We start from the raw sequence: 22,288 nt of genomic DNA on the forward strand, positions 1-22,288 counted from the left end.
ATGCAGCAGAGGCCAGGTGGACACTGTGCATTGCAATACGATTGCTGCAGTTACATTAAATAACCAGCAGACTCTAGGCATCACTCATGCATTATATGATGACTGCAGCACTCCTGGCAGCTATGCAGCGGGGCCAGGCGGACACTGTGCATTGCAAGCTGATTCCAGCAGTTACATTAAATAACCAGCAGACTCTAGCCATGACTCGTGCATTGCATGATGATTACAGCACTCGCAGCAGCTATGCAGCGGAGGCCAGGCGGACTCTGTGCATTGCAAGCCGATTCCAGCAGTTACATTAAATAACCAGCAGACTCTAGGCATGACTCGTGCATTGCATGATGACTGCATGACTCGCGGCAGCTATGCAGCGGGGCCAGGCGGACTCTGTGCATTGCAAGCCGATTGCAGCAGTTACATTAAATGACCAGCAGACTCTAGGCATGACTCGTGCATTACATGATGACTGCAGCAGTCACGGCAGCTATGCAGCGGGGCCAGGCGGACATTGTGCATTCAAGCCAATTCCAGCAGTTACATTAAATAACCAGCAGACTCTAGGCATGACTTGTGCATGATATAATGACTGCAGCACTCCTGGCAGTGATGCAGTGGGGCCAGGCTGACAGTGTGCATTGCAAGCCGATTCCAGCAGTTACATTAAATAACCAGCAGATTCTAGGCATGACCCATGCATTATATGATGACTGCATGACTCGCGGCAGCTATGCAGCGGGGCCAGGCGGACACTGTGCATTGCAAGCCGATTGCAGCAGTTACATTAAATAACCAGCAGACTCTAGGCATGACCCATGCATTATATGATGACTGCATGACTCGCGGCAGCTATGCAGCGGGGCCAGGCAGACACTGTGCATTGCAAGCCGATTCCAGCAGTTACATTGAATAACCAGCAGACTCTAGGCATGACTCGTGCATTACATGACTCGTGCATGACTCACGGCAGCTATGCAGCGGGGCCAGGCGGACACTGTGCATTGCATGCTGATTCCAGCAGTTACATTAAATAACCAGCAGACTCTAGGCATGACTCGTGCATTATATGATGACTGCATGACTCGCGGCAGCTATGCAGCGGGGCCAGGCGGCAGTGTGCATTGCAAGCCGATACCAGCAGTTACATTAAATAACCAGCAGACTCTAGGCATGACTTGTGCATTACATGATGACTGCATGACTCGCAGCAGCTATGCAGCGGGGCCAGGCGGACACTGTGCATTGCAAGCCAATTCCAGCAGTTACATTAAATAACCAGCAGACTCTAGGCATGACTCGTGCATTATATGATGACTGCAGCACTCCTGGCAGCTATGCAGCGGGGCCAGGCTGACAGTGTGCATTGCAAGCCGATTCCAGCAGTTACATTAAATAACCAGCAGACTCTAGGCATGACTCATGCATTATATGATGACTGCAGCACTCCTGGCAGCTATGCAGCGGAGGCCAGGTGGACACTGTGCATTGCAAACCGATTGCAGCAGTTACATTAAATAACCAGCAAACTCTAGGCATGACTCGTGCATTATATGATGACTGCAGCACTCCTGGCAGCTATGCAGCGGGGCCAGGCTGACAGTGTGCATTGCAAGCTGATTCCAGCAGTTACATTAAATAACCAGCAGACTCTAGGCATGACTCGTGCATTATATGATGACTGCATGACTCGCGGCAGCTATGCAGCGGGGCCAGGCGGACAGTGTGCATTGCAAGCCGATTCCAGCAGTTACATTAAATAACCAGCAGACTCTAGGCATGACTCGTGCATTATATGATGACTGCATGACTCGCGGCAGCTATGCAGCGGGGCCAGGCGGACAGTGTGCATTGCAAGCCGATTCCAGCAGTTACATTAAATAACCAGCAGACTCTAGGCATGACTCGTGCATTACATGATGACTGCATGACTCGCGGCAGCTATGCAGCGGGGCCAGGCGGACACTGTGCATTGCAAGCCGACTCCCGCAGTTACATTAAATAACCAGCAGACTCTAGGCATGACTCGTGCATTATATGATGACTGCAGCACTCCTGGCAGCTATGCAGCGGAGGCCAGGTGGACACTGTTCATTGCAAGCCGATTGCAGCAGTTACATTAAATAACCAGCAGACTCTAGGCATGACTCGTGCATTATATGATGACTGCAGCACTCCTGGCAGCTATGCAGCGGGGCCAGGCTGACAGTGTGCATTGCAAGCTGATTCCAGCAGTTACATTAAATAACCGGCAGACTCTGGGCATGACTCGTGCATTACATGATGACTGCATGACTTGCGGCAGCTATGCAGCGGGGCCAGGCAGACAGTGTGCATTGCAAGCCGATTCCAGCAGTTACATTAAATAACCAGCAGACTCTAGGCATGACTCGTGCATTACATGATGACTGCATGACTCACATCAGCTATGCAGCAGAGGCCAGGCTGACAGTGTGCATTGCAAGCTGATTCCAGCAGTTACATTAAATAACTGTCAGACTCTGGGCATGACTCGTGCATTACATGATGACTGCATGACTTGCGGCAGCTATGCAGCAGGGCCAGGCGGACACTGTGCATTGCAAGCCAATTCCGGCAGTTACATTAAATAACCAGCAGACTCTAGGCATGACTCGTGCATTGCATGATGACTGCATGACACGCAGCAGCTATGCATCAGAGGCCAGGCGGACACTGTGCATTGCAAGCCGATTCCAGCAGTTACATTAAATAACCAGCAGACTCTAGGCATGACTCGTGCATTGCATGATGACTGCATGACTCGCATCAGCTATGCAGCAGAGGCCTGGTGGACACTGTGCATTGCAATACGATTGCTGCAGTTACATTAAATAACCAGCAGACTCTAGGCATCACTCATGCATTATATGATGACTGCAGCACTCCTGGCAGCTATGCAGCGGGGCCAGGCGGACACTGTGCATTGCAAGCTGATTCCAGCAGTTACATTAAATAACCAGCAGACTCTAGCCATGACTCGTGCATTGCATGATGATTACAGCACTCGCAGCAGCTATGCAGCGGAGGCCAGGCGGACTCTGTGCATTGCAAGCCGATTCCAGCAGTTACATTAAATAACCAGCAGACTCTAGGCATGACTCGTGCATTGCATGATGACTGCATGACTCGCATCAGCTATGCAGCAGAGGCCAGGCGGACACTGTGCGTTTCAATCCGATTCCAGCATTTACATTAAATAACCAGAAGACTCTAAGCATGACTCGTACATTACATGATGACCGCATGACTCGTGTCAGCTATGCAGCGGAGGCCAGGCGGACACTCTGCATTGCAAGCCGATTGCAGCAGTTACATTAAATAACCAGCAGAATCTAGGCATGACTCGTGCATTACATGATGACTGCATGACTCGCGGAAGCTATGCAGCGGAGGCCAGGTGGACATTGTGCATTGCAAGGCGATTCCAGCAGTTACATTAAATAACCAGCAGAATCTAGGCATGACTCGTGCATTACATGATGACTGCATGACTCGCGGCAGCTATGCAGCGGAGGCCAGGCGGACACTGTGCATTGCAGTCCGATTCCAGCCGTTACATTAAATAACCAGCAGACTCTAGCCATCACTCGTGCATTGCATGATGATTACTGCACTCGTAGCAGCTATGCAGCGGGGCCAGGCGGACACTGTGCATTGCAAGCCGATTCCAGCAGTTACATTAAATAACCAGAAGACTCTAGGCATGACTCGTGCATTGCATGATGACTGCATGACTCGCGGCAGCTATGCAGCGGGGCCAGGCGGACTCTGTGCATTGCAAGCCGATTGCAGCAGTTACATTAAATGACCAGCAGACTCTAGGCATGACTCGTGCATTACATGATGACTGCAGCAGTCACGGCAGCTATGCAGCGGGGCCAGGCGGACATTGTGCATTCAAGCCGATTCCAGCAGTTACATTAAATAACCAGCAGACTCTAGGCATGACTCGTGCATGATATAATGACTGCAGCACTCCTGGCAGCGATGCAGTGGGGCCAGGCTGACAGTGTGCATTGCAAGCCGATTCCAGTAGTTACATTAAATAACCAGCAGATTCTAGGCATGACCCATGCATTATATGATGACTGCATGACTCGCGGCAGCTATGCAGCGGGGCCAGGCGGACACTGTGCATTGCAAGCCGATTGCAGCAGTTACATCAAATAACCAGCAGACTCTAGGCATGACCCATGCATTATATGATGACTGCATGACTCGCGGCAGCTATGCAGCGGGGCCAGGCAGACACTGTGCATTGCAAGCCGATTCCAGCAGTTACATTAAATAACCAGCAGACTCTAGGCATGACTCGTGCATTACATGATGACTGCATGACTCACGGCAGCTATGCAGCGGGGCCAGGCGGACACTGTGCATTGCAAGCTGATTCCAGCAGTTACATTAAATAACCAGCAGACTCTAGGCATGACTCGTGCATTATATGATGACTGCATGACTCGCGGCAGCTATGCAGCGGGACCAGGCGGACAGTGTGCATTGCAAGCCGATACCAGCAGTTACATTAAATAACCAGCAGACTCTAGGCATGACTCGTGCATTACATGATGACTGCATGACTCACGGCAGCTATGCAGCGGGGCCAGGCGGACACTGTGCATTGCAAGCCAATTCCAGCAGTTACATTAAATAACCAGCAGACTCTAGGCATGACTCGTGCATTATATGATGACTGCAGCACTCCTGGCAGCTATGCAGCGGGGCCAGGCTGACAGTGTGCATTGCAAGCCGATTCCAGCAGTTACATTAAATAACCAGCAGACTCTAGGCATGACTCATGCATTATATGATGACTGCAGCACTCCTGGCAGCTATGCAGCGGAGGCCAGGTGGACACTGTGCATTGCAAACCGATTGCAGCAGTTACATCAAATAACCAGCAAAATCTAGGCATGACTCGTGCATTTTATGATGACTGCAGCACTCCTGGCAGCTATGCAGCGGGGCCAGGCTGACAGTGTGCATTGCAAGCTGATTCCAGCAGTTACATTAAATAACCAGCAGACTCTAGGCATGACTCGTGCATTATATGATGACTGCATGACTCGCGGCAGCTATGCAGCGGGGCCAGGCGGACAGTGTGCATTGCAAGCCGATTCCAGCAGTTACATTAAATAACCAGCAGACTCTAGGCATGACTCGTGCATTATATGATGACTGCATGACTCGCGGCAGCTATGCAGCGGAGGCCAGGTGGACATTGTGCATTGCAAGGCGATTCCAGCAGTTACATTAAATAACCAGCAGAATCTAGGCATGACTCGTGCATTACATGATGACTGCATGACTCGCGGCAGCTATGCAGCGGAGGCCAGGCGGACACTGTGCATTGCAATCCGATTCCAGCCGTTACATTAAATAACCAGCAGACTCTAGCCATCACTCGTGCATTGCATGATGATTACTGCACTCGTAGCAGCTATGCAGCGGGGCCAGGAGGACACTGTGCATTGCAAGCCGATTCCAGCAGTTACATTAAATAACCAGAAGACTCTAGGCATGACTCGTGCATTGCATGATGACTGCATGACTCGCGGCAGCTATGCAGCGGGGCCAGGCGGACACTGTGCATTGCAAGCCGATTGCTGCAGTTACATTAAATAACCAGCAGACTCTAGGCATGACTCGTGCATTGCATGATGACTGCATGACACCCAGCAGCTATGCATCAGAGGCCAGGCGGACACTGTGCATTGCAAGCCGATTCCAGCAGTTACATTAAATAACCAGCAGACTCTAGGCATGACTCGTGCATTGCATGATGACTGCATGACTCTCATCAGCTATGCAGCAGAGGCCAGGTGGACACTGTGCATTGCAATCCGATTCCAGCATTTACATTAAATAACCAGCAGACTCTAGGCATGACTCGTGCATTACATGATGACTGCATGACTCGCGGCAGCTATGCAGCGGGGCCAGGCGGACACTGTGCATTGCAAGCCGATTGCTGCAGTTACATTAAATAACCAGCAGACTCTAGGCATCACTCATGCATTATATGATGACTGCAGCACTCCTGGCAGCTATGCAGCGGGGCCAGGCGGACATTGCGCATTGCAAGCTGATTCCAGCAGTTACATTAAATAACCGGCAGACTCTAGGCATGACTCGTGCATTGCATGATGACTGCATGACTCGCGGCAGCTATGCAGCGGGGCCAGGCGGACTCTGTGCATTGCAAGCCGATTGCAGCAGTTACATTAAATGACCAGCAGACTCTAGGCATGACTCGTGCATTACATGATGACTGCAGCAGTCACGGCAGCTATGCAGCGGGGCCAGGCGGACATTGTGCATTCAAGCCGATTCCAGCAGTTACATTAAATAACCAGCAGACTCTAGGCATGACTTGTGCATGATATAATGACTGCAGAACTCCTGGCAGTGATGCAGTGGGGCCAGGCTGACAGTGTGCATTGCAAGCCGATTCCAGCAGTTACATTAAATAACCAGCAGATTCTAGGCATGACCCATGCATTATATGATGACTGCATGACTCGCGGCAGCTATGCAGCGGGGCCAGACGGACACTGTGCATTGCAAGCCGATTGCAGCAGTTACATTAAATAACCAGCAGACTCTAGGCATGACCCATGCATTATATGATGACTGCATGACTCGCGGCAGCTATGCAGCGGGGCCAGGCAGACACTGTGCATTGCAAGCCGATTCCAGCAGTTACATTAAATAACCAGCAGACTCTAGGCATGACTCGTGCATTACATGACTCGTGCATGACTCACGGCAGCTATGCAGCGGGGCCAGGCGGACACTGTGCATTGCATGCTGATTCCAGCAGTTACATTAAATAACCAGCAGACTCTAGGCATGACTCGTGCATTATATGATGACTGCATGACTCGCGGCAGCTATGCAGCGGGGCCAGGCGGACAGTGTGCATTGCAAGCCGATACCAGCAGTTACATTAAATAACCAGCAGACTCTAGGCATGACTTGTGCATTACATGATGACTGCATCACTCGCGGCAGCTATGCAGCGGGGCCAGGCGGACACTGTGCATTGCAAGCCAATTCCAGCAGTTACATTAAATAACCAGCAGACTCTAGGCATGACTCGTGCATTATATGATGACTGCAGCACTCCTGGCAGCTATGCAGCGGGGCCAGGCTGACAGTGTGCATTGCAAGCCGATTCCAGCAGTTACATTAAATAACCAGCAGACTCTAGGCATGACTCATGCATTATATGATGACTGCAGCACTCCTGGCAGCTATGCAGCGGAGGCCAGGTGGACACTGTGCATTGCAAACCGATTGCAGCAGTTACATTAAATAACCAGCAAACTCTAGGCATGACTCGTGCATTATATGATGACTGCAGCACTCCTGGCAGCTATGCAGCGGGGCCAGGCTGACAGTGTGCATTGCAAGCTGATTCCAGCAGTTACATTAAATAACCAGCAGACTCTAGGCATGACTCGTGCATTATATGATGACTGCATGACTCGCGGCAGCTATGCAGCGGGGCCAGGCGGACAGTGTGCATTGCAAGCCGATTCCAGCAGTTACATTAAATAACCAGCAGACTCTAGGCATGACTCGTGCATTATATGATGACTGCATGACTCGCGGCAGCTATGCAGCGGGGCCAGGCGGACAGTGTGCATTGCAAGCCGATTCCAGCAGTTACATTAAATAACCAGCAGACTCTAGGCATGACTCGTGCATTACATGATGACTGCATGACTCGCGGCAGCTATGCAGCGGGGCCAGGCGGACACTGTGCATTGCAAGCCGACTCCCGCAGTTACATTAAATAACCAGCAGACTCTAGGCATGACTCGTGCATTATATGATGACTGCAGCACTCCTGGCAGCTATGCAGCGGAGGCCAGGTGGACACTGTTCATTGCAAGCCGATTGCAGCAGTTACATTAAATAACCAGCAGACTCTAGGCATGACTCGTGCATTATATGATGACTGCAGCACTCCTGGCAGCTATGCAGCGGGGCCAGGCTGACAGTGTGCATTGCAAGCTGATTCCAGCAGTTACATTAAATAACCGGCAGACTCTGGGCATGACTCGTGCATTACATGATGACTGCATGACTTGCGGCAGCTATGCAGCGGGGCCAGGCAGACAGTGTGCATTGCAAGCCGATTCCAGCAGTTACATTAAATAACCAGCAGACTCTAGGCATGACTCGTGCATTACATGATGACTGCATGACTCACATCAGCTATGCAGCAGAGGCCAGGCTGACAGTGTGCATTGCAAGCTGATTCCAGCAGTTACATTAAATAACCGTCAGACTCTGGGCATGACTCGTGCATTACATGATGACTGCATGACTTGCGGCAGCTATGCAGCAGGGCCAGGCGGACACTGTGCATTGCAAGCCAATTCCGGCAGTTACATTAAATAACCAGCAGACTCTAGGCATGACTCGTGCATTGCATGATGACTGCATGACACGCAGCAGCTATGCATCAGAGGCCAGGCGGACACTGTGCATTGCAAGCCGATTCCAGCAGTTACATTAAATAACCAGCAGACTCTAGGCATGACTCGTGCATTGCATGATGACTGCATGACTCGCATCAGCTATGCAGCAGAGGCCAGGTGGACACTGTGCATTGCAATACGATTGCTGCAGTTACATTAAATAACCAGCAGACTCTAGGCATCACTCATGCATTATATGATGACTGCAGCACTCCTGGCAGCTATGCAGCGGGGCCAGGCGGACACTGTGCATTGCAAGCTGATTCCAGCAGTTACATTAAATAACCAGCAGACTCTAGCCATGACTCGTGCATTGCATGATGATTACAGCACTCGCAGCAGCTATGCAGCGGAGGCCAGGCGGACTCTGTGCATTGCAAGCCGATTCCAGCAGTTACATTAAATAACCAGCAGACTCTAGGCATGACTCGTGCATTGCATGATGACTGCATGACTTGCATCAGCTATGCAGCAGAGGCCAGGCGGACACTGTGCGTTTCAATCCGATTCCAGCATTTACATTAAATAACCAGAAGACTCTAAGCATGACTCGTACATTACATGATGACCGCATGACTCGTGTCAGCTATGCAGCGGAGGCCAGGCGGACACTCTGCATTGCAAGCCGATTACAGCAGTTACATTAAATAACCAGCAGAATCTAGGCATGACTCGTGCATTACATGATGACTGCATGACTCGCGGCAGCTATGCAGCGGAGGCCAGGTGGACATTGTGCATTGCAAGGCGATTCCAGCAGTTACATTAAATAACCAGCAGAATCTAGGCATGACTCGTGCATTACATGATGACTGCATGACTCGCGGCAGCTATGCAGCGGAGGCCAGGCGGACACTGTGCATTGCAATCCGATTCCAGCCGTTACATTAAATAACCAGCAGACTCTAGCCATCACTCGTGCATTGCATGATGATTACTGCACTCGTAGCAGCTATGCAGCGGGGCCAGGCGGACACTGTGCATTGCAAGCCGATTCCAGCAGTTACATTAAATAACCAGAAGACTCTAGGCATGACTCGTGCAGTGCATGATGACTGCATGACTCGCGGCAGCTATGCAGCGGGGCCAGGAGGACTCTGTGCATTGCAAGCCGATTGCAGCAGTTACATTAAATGACCAGCAGACTCTAGGCATGACTCGTGCATTACATGATGACTGCAGCAGTCATGGCAGCTATGCAGCGGGGCCAGGCGGACATTGTGCATTCAAGCCGATTCCAGCAGTTACATTAAATAACCAGCAGACTCTAGGCATGACTCGTGCATGATATAATGACTGCAGCACTCCTGGCAGCGATGCAGTGGGGCCAGGCTGACAGTGTGCATTGCAAGCCGATTCCAGTAGTTACATTAAATAACCAGCAGATTCTAGGCATGACCCATGCATTATATGATGACTGCATGACTCGCGGCAGCTATGCAGCGGGGCCAGGCGGACACTGTGCATTGCAAGCCAATTGCAGCAGTTACATCAAATAACCAGCAGACTCTAGGCATGACCCATGCATTATATGATGACTGCATGACTCGCGGCAGCTATGCAGCGGGGCCAGGCAGACACTGTGCATTGCAAGCCGATTCCAGCAGTTACATTAAATAACCAGCAGACTCTAGGCATGACTCGTGCATTACATGATGACTGCATGACTCACGGCAGCTATGCAGCGGGGCCAGGCGGACACTGTGCATTGCAAGCTGATTCCAGCAGTTACATTAAATAACCAGCAGACTCTAGGCATGACTCGTGCATTATATGATGACTGCATGACTCGCGGCAGCTATGCAGCGGGGCCAGGCGGACAGTGTGCATTGCAAGCCGATACCAGCAGTTACATTAAATAACCAGCAGACTCTAGGCATGACTCGTGCATTACATGATGACTGCATGACTCACGGCAGCTATGCAGTGGGGCCAGGCGGACACTGTGCATTGCAAGCCAATTCCAGCAGTTACATTAAATAACCAGCAGACTCTAGACATGACTCGTGCATTATATGATGACTGCAGCACTCCTGGCAGCTATGCAGCGGGGCCAGGCTGACAGTGTGCATTGCAAGCCGATTCCAGCAGTTACATTAAATAACCAGCAGACTCTAGGCATGACTCATGCATTATATGATGACTGCAGCACTCCTGGCAGCTATGCAGCGGAGGCCAGGTGGACACTGTGCATTGCAAACCGATTGCAGCAGTTACATTAAATAACCAGCAAACTCTAGGCATGACTCGTGCATTTTATGATGACTGCAGCACTCCTGGCAGCTATGCAGCGGGGCCAGGCTGACAGTGTGCATTGCAAGCTGATTCCAGCAGTTACATTAAATAACCAGCAGACTCTAGGCATGACTCGTGCATTATATGATGACTGCATGACTCGCGGCAGCTATGCAGCGGGGCCAGGCGGACAGTGTGCATTGCAAGCCGATTCCAGCAGTTACATTAAATAACCAGCAGACTCTAGGCATGACTCGTGCATTATATGATGACTGCATGACTCGCGGCAGCTATGCAGCGGGGCCAGGCGGACAGTGTGCATTGCAAGCCGATTCCAGCAGTTACATTAAATAACCAGCAGACTCGAGGCATGACTCGTGCATTACATGATGACTGCATGACTCGCGGCAGCTATGCAGCGGGGCCAGGCAGACACTGTGCATTGCAAGCCGATTCCAGCAGTTACATTAAATAACCAGCAGACTCTAGGCATGACTCGTGCATTATATGATGACTGCAGCACTCCTGGCAGCTATGCAGCGGAGGCCAGGTGGACACTGTGCATTGCAAGCCGATTGCAGCAGTTACATTAAATAACCAGCAGACTCTAGGCATGACTCGTGCATTATATGATGACTGCAGCACTCCTGGCAGCTATGCAGCGGGGCCAGGCTGACAGTGTGCATTGCAAGCTGATTCCAGCAGTTACATTAAATAACCAGCAGACTCTGGGCATGACTCGTGCATTACATGATGACTGCATGACTTGCGGCAGCTATGCAGCGGGGCCAGGCAGACAGTGTGCATTGCAAGCCGATTCCAGCAGTTACATTAAATAACCAGCAGACTCTAGGCATGACTCGTGCATTACATGATGACTGCATGACTCACATCAGCTATGCCGCAGAGGCCAGGCTGACAGTGTACATTGCAAGCTGATTCCAGCAGTTACATTAAATAACCGTCAGACTCTGGGCATGACTCGTGCATTACATGATGACTGCATGACTTGCGGCAGCTATGCAGCGGGGCCAGGTGGACACTGTGCATTGCAAGCCAATTCCGGCAGTTACATTAAATAACCAGCAGACTCTAGGCATGACTCGTGCATTGCATGATGACTGCATGACACCCAGCAGCTATGCATCAGAGGCCAGGCGGACACTGTGCATTGCAAGCCGATTCCAGCAGTTACATTAAATAACCAGCAGATTCTAGGCATGACTCGTGCATTGCATGATGACTGCATGACTCGCGGCAGCTATGCAGCGGGGCCAGGCGGACACTGTGCATTGCAAGCCGATTCCAGCAGTTACATTAAATAACCAGCAGACTCTAGGCATGACTCGTGCATTATATGATGACTGCAGCACTCCTGGCAGCTATGCAGCGGAGGCCAGGTGGACACTGTGCATTGCAAGCCGATTGCAGCAGTTACATTAAATAATCAGCAGACTCTAGGCATGACTCGTGCATTATATGATGACTGCAGCACTCCTGGCAGCTATGCAGCGGGGCCAGGCTGACAGTGTGCATTGCAAGCTGATTCCAGCAGTTACATTAAATAACCGGCAGACTCTGGGCATGACTCGTGCATTACATGATGACTGCATGACTTGCGGCAGCTATGCAGCGGGGCCAGGCAGACAGTGTGCATTGCAAGCCGATTCCAGCAGTTACATTAAATAACCAGCAGACTCTAGGCATGACTCGTGCATTACATGATGACTGCATGACTCACATCAGCTATGCAGCAGAGGCCAGGCTGACAGTGTGCATTGCAAGCTGATTCCAGCAGTTACATTAAATAACCGTCAGACTCTGGGCATGACTCGTGCATTACATGATGACTGCATGACTTGCTGCAGCTATGCAGCGGGGCCAGGCGGACACTGTGCATTGCAAGCCAATTCCGGCAGTTACATTAAATAACCAGCAGACTCTAGGCATGACTCGTGCATTGCATGATGACTGCATGACACCCAGCAGCTATGCATCAGAGGCCAGGTGGACACTGTGCATTGCAAGCCGATTCCAGCAGTTACATTAAATAACCAGCAGACTCTAGGCATGACTCGTGCATTGCATGATGACTGCATGACTCGCATCAGCTATGCAGCAGAGGCCAGGTGGACACTGTGCATTGCAATCCGATTCCAGCATTTACATTAAATAACCAGCAGACTCTAGGCATGACTCGTGCATTACATGATGACTGCATGACTCGTGGCAGCTATGCAGCGGGGCCAGGCGGACACTGTGCATTGCAAGCCGATTGCTGCAGTTACATTAAATAACCAGCAGACTCTAGGCATCACTCATGCATTATATGATGACTGCATGACTCGCGGCAGCTATGCAGCGGGGCCAGGCGGACACTGTGCATTGCAAGCCGATTGCAGCAGTTACATCAAATAACCAGCAGACTCTAGGCATGACCCATGCATTATATGATGACTGCATGACTCGCGGCAGCTATGCAGCGGGGCCAGGCAGACACTGTGCATTGCAAGCCGATTCCAGCAGTTACATTAAATAACCAGCAGACTCTAGGCATGACTCGTGCATTACATGATGACTGCATGACTCACGGCAGCTATGCAGCGGGGCCAGGCGGACACTGTGCATTGCAAGCTGATTCCAGCAGTTACATTAAATAACCAGCAGACTCTAGGCATGACTCGTGCATTATATGATGACTGCATGACTCGCGGCAGCTATGCAGCGGGGCCAGGCGGACAGTGTGCATTGCAAGCCGATACCAGCAGTTACATTAAATAACCAGCAGACTCTAGGCATGACTCGTGCATTACATGATTACTGCATGACTCACGGCAGCTATGCAGCGTGGCCAGGCGGACACTGTGCATTGCAAGCCAATTCCAGCAGTTACATTAAATAACCAGCAGACTCTAGGCATGACTCGTGCATTATATGATGACTGCAGCACTCCTGGCAGCTATGCAGCGGGGCCAGGCTGACAGTGTGCATTGCAAGCCGATTCCAGCAGTTACATTAAATAACCAGCAGACTCTAGGCATGACTCATGCATTATATGATGACTGCAGCACTCCTGGCAGCTATGCAGCGGAGGCCAGGTGGACACTGTGCATTGCAAACCGATTGCAGCAGTTACATTAAATAACCAGCAATCTCTAGGCATGACTCGTGCATTTTATGATGACTGCAGCACTCCTGGCAGCTATGCAGCGGGGCCAGGCTGACAGTGTGCATTGCAAGCTGATTCCAGCAGTTACATTAAATAACCAGCAGACTCTAGGCATGACTCGTGCATTATATGATGACTGCATGACTCGCGGCAGCTATGCAGCGGGGCCAGGCGGACAGTGTGCATTGCAAGCCGATTCCAGCAGTTACATTAAATAACCAGCAGACTCTAGGCATGACTCGTGCATTATATGATGACTGCATGACTCGCGGCAGCTATGCAGCGGGGCCAGGCGGACAGTGTGCATTGCAAGCCGATTCCAGCAGTTACATTAAATAACCAGCAGACTCTAGGCATGACTCGTGCATTACATGATGACTGCATGACTCGTGGCAGCTATGCAGCGGGGCCAGGCAGACACTGTGCATTGCAAGCCGATTCCAGCAGTTACATTAAATAACCAGCAGACTCTAGGCATGACTCGTGCATTATATGATGACTGCAGCACTCCTGGCAGCTATGCAGCGGAGGCCAGGTGGACAATGTGCATTGCAAGCCGATTGCAGCAGTTACATTAAATAACCAGCAGACTCTAGGCATGACTCGTGCATTATATGATGACTGCAGCACTCCTGGCAGCTATGCAGCGGGGCCAGGCTGACAGTGTGCATTGCAAGCTGATTCCAGCAGTTACATTAAATAACCGGCAGACTCTGGGCATGACTCGTGCATTACATGATGACTGCATGACTTGCGGCAGCTATGCAGCGGGGCCTGGCAGACAGTGTGCATTGCAAGCCGATTCCAGCAGTTACATTAAATAACCAGCAGACTCTAGGCATGACTCGTGCATTACATGATGACTGCATGACTCACATCAGCTATGCAGCAGAGGCCAGGCTGACAGTGTACATTGCAAGCTGATTCCAGCAGTTACATTAAATAACCGTCAGACTCTGGGCATGACTCGTGCATTACATGATGACTGCATGACTTGCGGCAGCTATGCAGCGGGGCCAGGTGGACACTGTGCATTGCAAGCCAATTCCGGCAGTTACATTAAATAACCAGCAGACTCTAGGCATGACTCGTGCATTGCATGATGACTGCATGACACCCAGCAGCTATGCATCAGAGGCCAGGCGGACACTGTGCATTGCAAGCCGATTCCAGCAGTTACATTAAATAACCAGCAGATTCTAGGCATGACTCGTGCATTGCATGATGACTGCATGACTCGCGGCAGCTATGCAGCGGGGCCAGGCGGACACTGTGCATTGCAAGCCGATTCCAGCAGTTACATTAAATAACCAGCAGACTCTAGGCATGACTCGTGCATTATATGATGACTGCAGCACTCCTGGCAGCTATGCAGCGGAGGCCAGGTGGACACTGTGCATTGCAAGCCGATTGCAGCAGTTACATTAAATAACCAGCAGACTCTAGGCATGACTCGTGCATTATATGATGACTGCAGCACTCCTGGCAGCTATGCAGCGGGGCCAGGCTGACAGTGTGCATTGCAAGCTGATTCCAGCAGTTACATTAAATAACCGGCAGACTCTGGGCATGACTCGTGCATTACATGATGACTGCATGACTTGCGGCAGCTATGCAGCGGGGCCAGGCAGACAGTGTGCATTGCAAGCCGATTCCAGCAGTTACATTAAATAACCAGCAGACTCTAGGCATGACTCGTGCATTACATGATGACTGCATGACTCACATCAGCTATGCAGCAGAGGCCAGGCTGACAGTGTGCATTGCAAGCTGATTCCAGCAGTTACATTAAATAACCGTCAGACTCTGGGCATGACTCGTGCATTACATGATGACTGCATGACTTGCGGCAGCTATGCAGCGGGGCCAGGCGGACACTGTGCATTGCAAGCCAATTCCGGCAGTTACATTAAATAACCAGCAGACTCTAGGCATGACTCGTGCATTGCATGATGACTGCATGACACCCAGCAGCTATGCATCAGAGGCCAGGTGGACACTGTGTATTGCAAGCCGATTCCAGCAGTTACATTAAATAACCAGCAGACTCTAGGCATGACTCGTGCATTGCATGATGACTGCATGACTCGCATCAGCTATGCAGCAGAGGCCAGGTGGACACTGTGCATTGCAATCCGATTCCAGCATTTACATTAAATAACAAGCAGACTCTAGGCATGACTCGTGCATTACATGATGACTGCATGACTCGCGGCAGCTATGCAGCGGGGCCAGGCGGACACTGTGCATTGCAAGCCGATTGCTGCAGTTACATTAAATAACCAGCAGACTCTAGGCATCACTCATGCATTATATGATGACTGCAGCACTCCTGGCAGCTATGCAGCGGGGCCAGGCGGACACTGTGCATTGCAAACTGATTCCAGCAGTTACATTAAATAACCGGCAGACTCTAGGCATGACTCGTGCATTGCATGATGACTGCATGACTCGAGGCAGCTATGCAGCGGGGCCAGGCGGACTCTGTGCATTGCAAGCCGATTGCAGCAGTTACATTAAATGACCAGCAGACTCTAGGCATGGCTCGTGCATTACATGATGACTGCAGCAGTCACGGCAGCTATGCAGCGGGGCCAGGCGGACATTGTGCATTCAAGCCGATTCCAGCAGTTACATTAAATAACCAGAAGACTCTAGGCATGACTCGTGCATGATATAATGACTGCAGCACTCCTGGCAGCGATGCAGTGGGGCCAGGCTGACAGTGTGCATTGCAAGCCGATTCCAGCAGTTACATTAAATAACCAGCAGATTCTAGGCATGACCCATGCATTATATGATGACTGCATGACTCGCGGCAGCTATGCAGCGGGGCCAGGCGGACACTGTGCATTGCAAGCCGATTGCAGCAGTTACATTAAATAACCAGCAGACTCTAGGCATGACCCATGCATTATATGATGACTGCATGACTCGCGGCAGCTATGCAGCGGAGCCAGGCAGACACTGTGCATTGCAAGCCGATTCCAGCAGTTACATTAAATAACTACCAGACTCTAGGCATGACTCGTGCATTACATGATGACTGCATGACTCACGGCAGCTATGCAGCGGGGCCAGGCGGACACTGTGCATTGCAAGCTGATTCCAGCAGTTACATTAAATAACCAGCAGACTCTAGGCATGACTCGTGCATTATATGATGACTGCATGACTCGCGGCAGCTATGCAGCGGGGCCAGGCGGACAGTGTGCATTGCAAGCCGATACCAGCAGTTACATTAAATAACCAGCAGACTCTAGGCATGACTCGTGCATTACATGATGACTGCATGACTCGCGGCAGCTATGCAGCAGGGCCAGGCGGACACTGTGCATTGCAAGCCAATTCCAGCAGTTACATTAAATAACCAGCAGACTCTAGGCATGACTCGTGCATTATATGATGACTGCAGCACTCCTGGCAGCTATGCAGCGGGGCCAGGCTGACAGTGTTCATTGCAAGCCGATTCCAGCAGTTACATTAAATAACCAGCAGACTCTAGGCATGACTCATGCATTAAATGATGACTGCAGCACTCCTGGCAGCTATGCAGCGGAGGCCAGGTGGTCACTGTGCATTGCAAACCGATTGCAGCAGTTACATTAAATAACCAGCAAACTCTAGGCATGACTCGTGCATTATATGATGACTGCAGCACTCCTGGCAGCTATGCAGTGGGGCCAGGCTGACAGTGTGCATTGCAAGCTGATTCCAGCAGTTACATTAAATAACCAGCAGACTCTAGGCATGACTCGTGCATTATATGATGACTGCATGACTCGCGGCAGCTATGCAGCAGGGCCAGGCGGACAGTGTGCATTGCAAGCCGATTCCAGCAGTTACATTAAATAACCAGCAGACTCTAGGCATGACTCGTGCATTACATGATGACTGCATGACTCGCGGCAGCTATGCAGCGGGGCCAGGCGGACACTGTGCATTGCAAGCCGATTCCAGCAGTTACATTAAATAACCAGCAGACTCTAGGCATGACTCGTGCATTATATGATGACTGCAGCACTCCTGGCAGCTATGCAGCGGGGCCAGGCTGACAGTGTGCATTGCAAGCTGATTCCAGCAGTTACATTAAATAACCGGCAGACTCTGGGCATGACTCGTGCATTACATGATGACTGCATGACTTGCGGCAGCTATGCAGCGGGGCCAGGCAGACAGTGTGCATTGCAAGCCGATTCCAGCAGTTACATTAAATAACCAGCAGACTCTAGGCATGACTCGTGCATTACATGATGACTGCATGACTCACATCAGCTATGCAGCAGAGGCCAGGCTGACAGTGTGCATTGCAAGCTGATTCCAGCAGTTACATTAAATAACCGTCAGACTCTGGGCATGACTCGTGCATTACATGATGACTGCATGACTTGCGGCAGCTATGCAGCGGGGCCAGGCGGACACTGTGCATTGCAAGCCAATTTCGTCAGTTACATTAAATAACCAGCAGACTCTAGGCATGACTCGTGCATTGCATGATGACTGCATGACACGCAGCAGCTATGCATCAGAGGCCAGGCAGACACTGTGCATTGCAAGCCGATTCCAGCAGTTACATTAAATAACCAGCAGACTCTAGGCATGACTCGTGCATTGCATGATGATTGCATGACTCGCATCAGCTATGCAGCAGAGGCCAGGTGGACACTGTGCATTGCAATCCGATTCCAGCATTTACATTAAATAACCAGCAGACTCTAGGCATGACTCGTGCATTACATGATGACTGCATGACTCGCGGCAGCTATGCAGCGGGGCCAGGCGGACACTGTGCATTGCAAGCCGATTGCTGCAGTTACATTAAATAACCAGCAGACTCTAGGCATGACTCGTGCATTGCATGATGACTGCATGACACCCAGCAGTTATGCATCAGAGGCCAGGCGGACACTGTGCATTGCAAGCGATTCCAGCAGTTACATTAAATAACCAGCAGACTCTAGGCATGACTCGTGCATTGCATGATGACTGCATGACTCTCATCAGCTATGCAGCAGAGGCCAGGTGGACACTGTGCATTGCAATCCGATTCCAGCATTTACATTAAATAACCAGCAGACTCTAGGCATGACTCGTGCATTACATGATGACTGCATGACTCGCGGCAGCTATGCAGCGGGGCCAGGCGGACACTGTGCATTGCAAGCCGATTGCTGCAGTTACATTAAATAACCAGCAGACTCTAGGCATCACTCATGCATTATATGATGACTGCAGCACTCCTGGCAGCTATGCAGCGGGGCCAGGCGGACATTGCGCATTGCAAGCTGATTCCAGCAGTTACATTAAATAACCGGCAGACTCTAGGCATGACTCGTGCATTGCATGATGACTGCATGACTCGCGGCAGCTATGCAGCGGGGCCAGGCGGACTCTGTGCATTGCAAGCCGATTGCAGCAGTTACATTAAATGACCAGCAGACTCTAGGCATGACTCGTGCATTACATGATGACTGCAGCAGTCACGGCAGCTATGCAGCGGGGCCAGGCGGACAATGTGCATTCAAGCCGATTCCAGCAGTTACATTAAATAACCAGCAGACTCTAGGCATGACTTGTGCATGATATAATGACTGCAGCACTCCTGGCAGTGATGCAGTGGGGCCAGGCTGACAGTGTGCATTGCAAGCCGATTCCAGCAGTTACATTAAATAACCAGCAGATTCTAGGCATGACCCATGCATTATATGATGACTGCATGACTCGCGGCAGCTATGCAGCGGGGCCAGGCGGACACTGTGCATTGCAAGCCGATTGCAGCAGTTACATTAAATAACCAGCAGACTCTAGGCATGACCCATGCATTATATGATGACTGCATGACTCGCGGCAGCTATGCAGCGGGGCCAGGCAGACACTGTGCATTGCAAGCCGATTCCAGCAGTTACATTAAATAACCAGCAGACTCTAGGCATGACTCGTGCATTACATGACTCGTGCATGACTCACGGCAGCTATGCAGCGGGGCCAGGCGGACACTGTGCATTGCATGCTGATTCCAGCAGTTACATTAAATAACCAGCAGACTCTAGGCATGACTCGTGCATTATATGATGACTGCATGACTCGCGGCAGCTATGCAGCGGGGCCAGGCGGACAGTGTGCATTGCAAGCCGATACCAGCAGTTACATTAAATAACCAGCAGACTCTAGGCATGACTTGTGCATTACATGATGACTGCATGACTCGCGGCAGCTATGCAGCGGGGCCAGGCGGACACTGTGCATTGCAAGCCAATTCCAGCAGTTACATTAAATAACCAGCAGACTCTAGGCATGACTCGTGCATTATATGATGACTGCAGCACTCCTGGCAGCTATGCAGCGTGGCCAGGCTGACAGTGTGCATTGCAAGCCGATTCCAGCAGTTACATTAAATAACCAGCAGACTCTAGGCATGACTCATGCATTATATGATGACTGCAGCACTCCTGGCAGCTATGCAGCGGAGGCCAGGTGGACACTGTGCATTGCAAACCGATTGCAGCAGTTACATTAAATAACCAGCAAACTCTAGGCATGACTCGTGCATTATATGATGACTGCAGCACTCCTGGCAGCTATGCAGCGGGGCCAGGCTGACAGTGTGCATTGCAAGCTGATTCCAGCAGTTACATTAAATAACCAGCAGACTCTAGGCATGACTCGTGCATTACATGATTACTGCATGACTCACGGCAGCTATGCAGCGTGGCCAGGCGGACACTGTGCATTGCAAGCCAATTCCAGCAGTTACATTAAATAACCAGCAGACTCTAGGCATGACTCGTGCATTATATGATGACTGCAGCACTCCTGGCAGCTATGCAGCGGGGCCAGGCTGACAGTGTGCATTGCAAGCCGATTCCAGCAGTTACATTAAATAACCAGCAGACTCTAGGCATGACTCATGCATTATATGATGACTGCAGCACTCCTGGCAGCTATGCAGCGGAGGCCAGGTGGACACTGTGCATTGCAAACCGATTGCAGCAGTTACATTAAATAACCAGCAATCTCTAGGCATGACTCGTGCATTTTATGATGACTGCAGCACTCCTGGCAGCTATGCAGCGGGGCCAGGCTGACAGTGTGCATTGCAAGCTGATTCCAGCAGTTACATTAAATAACCAGCAGACTCTAGGCATGACTCGTGCATTATATGATGACTGCATGACTCGCGGCAGCTATGCAGCGGGGCCAGGCGGACAGTGTGCATTGCAAGCCGATTCCAGCAGTTACATTAAATAACCAGCAGACTCTAGGCATGACTCGTGCATTATATGATGACTGCATGACTCGCGGCAGCTATGCAGCGGGGCCAGGCGGACAGTGTGCATTGCAAGCCGATTCCAGCAGTTACATTAAATAACCAGCAGACTCTAGGCATGACTCGTGCATTACATGATGACTGCATGACTCGTGGCAGCTATGCAGCGGGGCCAGGCAGACACTGTGCATTGCAAGCCGATTCCAGCAGTTACATTAAATAACCAGCAGACTCTAGGCATGACTCGTGCATTATATGATGACTGCAGCACTCCTGGCAGCTATGCAGCGGAGGCCAGGTGGACACTGTGCATTGCAAGCCGATTGCAGCAGTTACATTAAATAACCAGCAGACTCTAGGCATGACTCGTGCATTATATGATGACTGCAGCACTCCTGGCAGCTATGCAGCGGGGCCAGGCTGACAGTGTGCATTGCAAGCTGATTCCAGCAGTTACATTAAATAACCGGCAGACTCTGGGCATGACTCGTGCATTACATGATGACTGCATGACTTGCGGCAGCTATGCAGCGGGGCCTGGCAGACAGTGTGCATTGCAAGCCGATTCCAGCAGTTACATTAAATAACCAGCAGACTCTAGGCATGACTCGTGCATTACATGATGACTGCATGACTCACATCAGCTATGCAGCAGAGGCCAGGCTGACAGTGTACATTGCAAGCTGATTCCAGCAGTTACATTAAATAACCGTCAGACTCTGGGCATGACTCGTGCATTACATGATGACTGCATGACTTGCGGCAGCTATGCAGCGGGGCCAGGTGGACACTGTGCATTGCAAGCCAATTCCGGCAGTTACATTAAATAACCAGCAGACTCTAGGCATGACTCGTGCATTGCATGATGACTGCATGACACCCAGCAGCTATGCATCAGAGGCCAGGCGGACACTGTGCATTGCAAGCCGATTCCAGCAGTTACATTAAATAACCAGCAGATTCTAGGCATGACTCGTGCATTGCATGATGACTGCATGACTCGCGGCAGCTATGCAGCAGGGCCAGGCGGACACTGTGCATTGCAAGCCGATTCCAGCAGTTACATTAAATAACCAGCAGACTCTAGGCATGACTCGTGCATTATATGAT

The sequence above is a fragment of the Ambystoma mexicanum genome, chromosome 6q (assembly GCF_040938575.1).
Source record: "Ambystoma mexicanum isolate Mex_15411 chromosome 6q, UKY_AmexF1_1, whole genome shotgun sequence".
In the NCBI taxonomy this organism is placed as follows: Eukaryota; Metazoa; Chordata; class Amphibia; order Caudata; family Ambystomatidae; genus Ambystoma; species Ambystoma mexicanum.